We start from the raw sequence: 7,231 nt of genomic DNA, 5'->3' as shown, positions 1-7,231 counted from the left end.
TTTTTTAATTGAGACAGAGTTTCGCTCTTGTTGCCCAGGCTGGAGTGCAGTGGTGTGATCTCAGCTCACCGCAACCTCCGCCTCCCAGGTGCAAGCAATTCTCCTGCCTCAGCCTCCCAAGTAGCTGGAACTATAGGCACACACCCCCACATGTAATTTTAAGTTTTCTAGTAGCTGTCTATTTATTTATTTATTGAAATAGGGTCACTCCCTTCACCCAGGCTGGAGTGCAGTGGAGCAATCCTGACTCACTGCAGCCTGGACTTCCTGGGCTGAGGTGATTCTCCTGTCTCAGCCTCCTGAATAGCTGGAACTACAGAAACGTGCCACCACGCCTGGCTAAATTTTGTACTTTTAGTGGAGATGGGGTTTTGCCATGTGGCTGGGCAGGTCTCAAACCTCTGGACTCAAGTGATTTGCCCACCTCAGCCTCCCAAAGTGCTGGGGTTACAGGCATGTGCCACTGCGCCCAGCCTAGTTGCCTTTAAAAAATATTAATGGATGAAATCAATATTAATAATAGTTTACTTAATCCAATATATTCAAAACACATCAACATGTCATCGCTATAAAATCTTACCGAGATATTTCGCACTCTTTGTCATACCGAGTCTTCCAAATTTGATGTCTATTTGACACTTCAGCACATCTCAATTCAGACACTAAATTCTCACTGAAAATACTTGATCTGTATTTGCACCAAGAGGATACTTCTTAAGGGAGTAGACTCACATAGCCAAATTGTTTCAAACGTGTTTAAAAGTTTTCCAGTAACTGGGCTATTAGTTTTTAAGTATATATTCAAGTTAGATAAAGTTTACAATTGAGTTCCTCAGTTTCACTAGCCATGTTCCCTGTGCTCAACAGCCGCATGTGGTTAGTGCCTGCTGTACAGGAAAGCACAGCTGTGGTCCCTGTCTTCCTGTCTTGGTAAGGAATAATCCAGAGATGTGTGTCCTCTCCCCAGCCACTTCCAAATTTACAGGGCCTGCAGCTACCTCCCTTAAATTCACTCAAAACCTAACCCCATAGAATAGGACAGAAGAAAGATCCCGAAATCTTTATGGGCTCCCAGGAGTTAGGATGGACTCCAAAACCCTCTGAATTCTCTCTCTCTCTCCCTCTCAGCCCCCCCCCCCCCCCCCCCCCCCCCCCGCCCCCACACACACACGTCTCCCACCCTGATTCCCCTCACTACTCAGCTCTTCTGGTCTGCATACAGTGGGTGGCAAGAAACCGAGACCCTCTCAATATATCCTCCTATAATCCTCTGAGGGTAGGAAGTCTCCAAAAAGCTTGTTGTGGGGACACAAGAATAGGAATTACAGCCCAGCCAAGCCTTAGAGAACTCTGCTGAGAGGTTAGGGTTGGGGCCAGGGAGGCTCAACTGATCCTACATCTCCCTGGGATTGCCAGGGGAGGCAATACCTTCTCAAAAGCCTTTGATCTCTTCTGCAGGAGCCTCCAGACTCAGTTTCCCCAGCAAGCACCATTGTCATAGCCAACCCTCATATCCATAAGCTCCTGAAGAATATCGTAGAGAGGAGTCCAAGATCCAAGAATGGACTCCTCCCTTGCTTGTTTCTTTTTTCATTTTTAAATTGTGGTAAAATATGCATAACATAAAATTTATCATTTAACCATTTTTAAGTGTACAGTTCAGTGGAAAGTATATTCACATTGTTGTGCAACTGTCATCACCAGCCATCTGCAGAACTCTTTTCATCTTGTAGAACAGAAACTCTGTACCCATTAAGCAATAATTCCCCATTCTCCCCACCTCCATCCCTTGGCAACCACCATCCTACTTTCTGCTGCTGTGAATTTGACTATTCTAAGTACATCACATAGGCGGAATCACATATTTGTCCTTTTGTGACTGGCTTACTTTACTTAACATAATGTCTTCAAGATTCATCCGTGTTGCAGCATGTGTCAGGATTTCCTTCTATCTTAGAGTTGAATAATATTCCATTGTATGGATACACCATATTTTGTTTACTCATCTACCAGTGGACAGTTGGGTTGCTTTCACATTTTGGTTGTAAAACCAAATGGTTCATAGGAGCACTGTAAATAGTGCTTCTATGAACATAGATGTACAAATACCTGTTTGAGATCCTGCTTTTACTTCTTTTGGTTTTATACACAAAGTAGGATTGCAGGAAATTATATGATAATTCTATGTTTCATTTCTTGAGGAATCCTCATACTGTTTTCCACGGCAGCTGCACCATTTTACATTCTCGCCAGCAATACAGTGTTCTTCTTTTTTAAGATTGCTTTGGCTATCAGGAGTCCCTTGAGATTCAGATTTCTCCACATCCTCATCCTCACCAACACTTGTTATTTTCTGGGGTATGACATCCAATTGGGTATGACAAGTTATGTCATTGTAGTTTTGATTTCCATTTCCCTAATGATTAGTAATATTGAGCATCTTTTCACGTGTTTATTGGCCAGTTGTATACCTTCTTTGGAGAAGTATCTATTCAAGTCTTTGTCCTACTTTGTAATTGGACAAAGTATCCAAGTCTTTGTCCTACTTTTTAATTGGGTTGTTTAGTTGCTGTCATTGTTGCGTTGCAGGAGTTCTTTATGCATTCTAGATATCAATCCCTTCTCAGATATATAATTGGCAGATGCGAAATGTGATTTGTAAACCTATTCCATGGGTTGCCTTTTCACTCTATTGATAGTGTCCTTGGATGCACAAAAGTTTTTAAGCTTGATGAAATTCACATTATCAATTTTTTCTTTTGTTGCCTATGCTTTTGGTGTCATATCCAAGAAATCTGCCAAATCCAATGTCTTGACGCTTTTCCCTATGTTTTCTTCCAAGAGTTTTATATTGGCTCTTATGTGCACATCTTTGATCCATTTTGAATTAATTTTTGTATATGATGTAAGGCAAGGGTCCAATGTCATCTTTTTTGCGTGTGGATATCCAGTTTTCCCAGTGCCATTTGTTGAAAACACTGTTCTTCCCCACTGAATGGTTTTGGAAACCTTGCTAAAAATCATTTAACCGTATATGTGAGGGTTTGTTTCTCAGTCTACCCTTCTATTCTAGTGGTTTGTATGTCTGTCTTTTTGCCAGTGCCACACTGACTTAATTACTATAGCTTTGCATTAAGTTTTTAAATCAGGAAATGTGAGAATTCCACCTTTGTCCTTTTTTTAAATTTAATTAGATACTTAACATCTTCTTGGATACCAAGGTTCTTCTTGTTTAAGATTGTGTTGGCTATCAGGAGTCCCTGGAGATTGCATATGAATTTTAGGGTGGACTTTTCTACCTCTGAAAAAAATGTCATTGGCAATTTGGTAGAGATTACATTGAATCTGCAGATCACTTTTGGTGGTATTGACATCTTAACAACATTAAGGCTTCCAGTCCATGAACACATGACGTCTTTCCATTTATTTATGTCTTCTTTAATTTCTTTCTGCAACATCTTATAGTTTTTAGTGTATCAGTCTTTCACTTCCTTGGTTAGGTTTACTCCTAAGTACAGATAAATATCTCTTAGTGATGGGGCTATGTTCTGAGAAATGCATCATTAGGCAATTTTGTCATTGTGGAAACACCATTGACTGTAGTTTTGCAAACCTGATGGTATAGTCTACTAAACACCTAGGCTACATGGTATAGCCTGTTGCTACTAAGCTACAAACCTGTATAGCATGTTACTGTACTAAATACCATAGTCAACTATAACACAATGGCAAACACATATGTATCTAAACATAACTATACATAGAAAAGATACAGTGAAAATACAGTGCTATCATCTTATGTGATCACCATCATATATGCAATCCATTGTTGACCAAAATGTCATTATATGGCTCATTGCTCTATTTTTTATATTATTGTAATTTCTTAATTTTTTTTTTTTTTTTTTTTTTGGAGAAGGAGTTTCCCTCTTGTTACCCAGGCTGGAGTGCAATGGCGCGATCTCGGCTCACCGCAACCTCCGCCTCCTGGGTTCAAGCAATTCTCCTGCCTCAGCCTCCTGAGTAGCTGGGACTACAGGCACGCGCCACCATGCCCAGCTAATTTTTTGTAGTTTTAGTAGAGACGGGGTTTCACCATGTTGACCAGGATGGTCTCGATCTCTTGACCTCGTGATCCACCTGCCTCGGCCTCCCAAAGTGCTGGGATTACAGGCTTGAGCCACCGTGCCCGGCCTCTTAATTTTCTTTTAAGATTATTAGTGTATAGAAATGCAACTAATTTTTGTGTATTGATTTTGTGTACTGCAACTTTGCTGAATTCATTTTTTCCTGTTTGTTTCTTAAGCTTGGTGGCAGATACGTGGTTTGTTATGCCTGGAATATTTTACTTAAAAAAAACATACCTGGCCAGGTATGGCGGTTCACACCCATAATTCCAGCACTTTGGGAGCCTGAGGCCTGTGGATCACTTGAGGCCAGGAGTTCAAGAAACAGCCCGGCTAACATGGCGAAACCACGTCTCTACTAAAAATACAAAAATTAGCCAGGTGTGGTGATGCATGCCTGTAATCTCAGCTACTCAGGTGGCTGGGGTACGAGAATCTTTTGAACCTGGGAGGCAGATATTGCAATGAGCCAAGATTGCACCATTGCATTCCTGCCTAGGTGACAGAGTGAAACTCCGTCTCCATGAAGGAAAAAAAAAAAAACACATACCCTAGGCTCCAAACATGCTCCCACTAAAGTAACTCCCCTCCAGCTATAATTAAAGTTTGGCAGGGGGTAGGTAGCCTTTGGGCTTTTCCTGAGCTCATTGGGCCCATAGTGGCCTGATCTCTTTTCTGTACCCTGGGAGATACCAGCTTCCCAGGAAGGTGATGCTGCCTGAGAATGAGCAGTGCATCCACAGGGTGTCTGAAGAGGCAGAAGGGAGCCCTGAGCTGGGGGTCAGGCCTCTGGATGGGAGGATAGGTTTCATCACTGATGCTTGTGGGATCCTGGACAATCCCTTCCATGGGCCTTAGTTTTCTCCCCTGTAAAATATGCAGGTAGGACTTGATAATCTCTAGGGCCCTTTGAGCATAAAGAAAGTCAGGTCGCCCAGGCACAGAGTCCCTAGAGCCTGAATAGCAGTGAGAGTCTCAGCTTCAGGTCATATCTGCGCCACTGCCTTGCAGCATTCTAGATCTCTGAAGGAAAAGTCCCTGTGATTTCCTCCAGCTCTGAGTTCTCCAGCCCTGTGCCTTTAAAACAACAATAAATTACTTGTAATTTAATTATTATAAAAATAACTCCTTATGCTGCAGTTTGTAAAACACTTTCACATTCATTCCTCATTTTGCAAATGAGAAAACTGAATTCCAGAAAGTTGGTGTTACTTGCCCCAGCTAAGCTAGTAAATAGTATACATAGTATACCTGGCCTGGATTAAAATGAATTCCAGTTCAGCTGCCCAAAATGCAATGTCATCACCATGGAATAATGAGTTAGTTAAGGGGGAGGGGGAAATAGAGGGAATGAGAAAAAAAAAAAATTGAATCATATATTAATTTAATACAGTTAATTTTCCACAAGGTCTAATGGAAATGGAAAATCAAGATGTGGACTCAGTGTAATGAAATATTGCTCGAATATTTACAATAGCCTCAATCTCGTGTTAAAAGGAAAGATCAGTCCTGCCCTTACTTGCATGCCAGCCCTGAGCCCCCTCTGCAATTCTGTGCCAAAGCACTTGGCTGGCAACTGATTCCAGCCTCACTCCTTCCATAGCATACCTCTTCTGACTGAATACTTCGCCAGGCCTCCCCCAAATTGCATCATTTCCCTTCCCTGTGGAATGCTATAATCACAAGACAACAGGTAAGGAAGGTTGATGTAAGTGTAAGTCTGCAAAACGTGAGAAAAACGGAGACAGGGAAGTTGAATGAGACAAAGATGACAGAATTTTCAACAAGTGTGCCAAGATCATTCAATGTGGAAAGAATGCCTCCAACGAAAGAAGAAAGAATCTGTTCAACAAATGCTGCTGAAACAACTGGATAGCCACACTCAAAACAGTGAAGCTGAACCCCTACCTCACTCCATACTTGAAATTTAACTCAAATAGATCAATGGCCTAAATGGAAGAGTTAAAGCTTTATAAAACTATTAGGGGAAATATGGGGTAAATCTTTACAACCTTGGATTTGGCAAAGGAATCTTAGATTTTACACCCAACACATGAACAACAAAATAAAAATTGGTAAATTTGACTTTATAACAGTTAAAATTTTGGTGCACCAAAAGACATTTACAAGAATGTGAAAAGGCAACACACAGAATGGGAGAAAATATTTGCAAATCATGTATCTGCTAAAGATCTAGCATTCAGAATATATCAAGAACTCTTACAACACAACAATGAAAAGACAAACAACCCAATTTTTAAAAAACAAATGATTCAAATAGACATTTATCCAAAAAATATATATGAAAAGCCAAAAAGCACTTGAAAAAATTCTCAGCCGGGCATGGTGCTTCACACCTGTAATCCCAGCACTTTGGGAGGCCAAGGTGGGCAGATCACTTGAACTGGTCAGGAGTTCAAGACCAGCCTGGCCAACATGGTGAAACCATATCTCTACTAAAAATACAAAAATTAGCCAGGTATGGTGGCGCCCGCCTGTAATTCCAGCTACTCAGGAGGCTGAGGCATGGGAATCACTTAAACTTGTGAGGCAGATGTTGCAGTGAGCTGAGGTCACACCACTGCACTCCAGCCAGGGTAACGGAGCAAGACTGTGTCTCACAAAAAAAATAATAATAAATAAAAGGAAGAAAAAATTCTCAACATCATTGGTTATTATAGAAATGCAAATCGAAACCATAATGAAATGTCACTTAACACCCAGCAGAATAGCTACTTTTTTTTTTTGGACACAGGGTCTCACTCTGTCACTCAGGCTGGAATGCAGTGATGCAGTCATGACTCACTGCAGCCTGAACAACTCAGGCTCAAGCAATCCTCCCAACTCCGCCTCCCCAGTAGCTGGGATTACAGGCACATGCCATCACACCTAGCTAATTTTTCTATTTTTTGTGGAGACAGGGTTTTGCCATGTTGCCTAGACTGGTCTGAAACTCCTGGGCTCAAGCAATCTGCCCACTTCAGCCTCCCAAAGTGCTGGAATTACAGGCTTGAGCCACCGCACCCAGCCACCAACTTTTTTAAATGGAAAAAAACAAGTGTTGGTGAAGGTGTGGAGAAATAGGAACCCTCATAACATTGCTT

The sequence above is a fragment of the Cebus imitator genome, unplaced genomic scaffold (genome assembly GCF_001604975.1).
Source record: "Cebus imitator isolate Cc_AM_T3 unplaced genomic scaffold, Cebus_imitator-1.0 Scaffold44, whole genome shotgun sequence".
NCBI lineage: Eukaryota > Metazoa > Chordata > Mammalia > Primates > Cebidae > Cebus > Cebus imitator.
Note: the sequence above shows the minus strand (reverse complement) of the source record.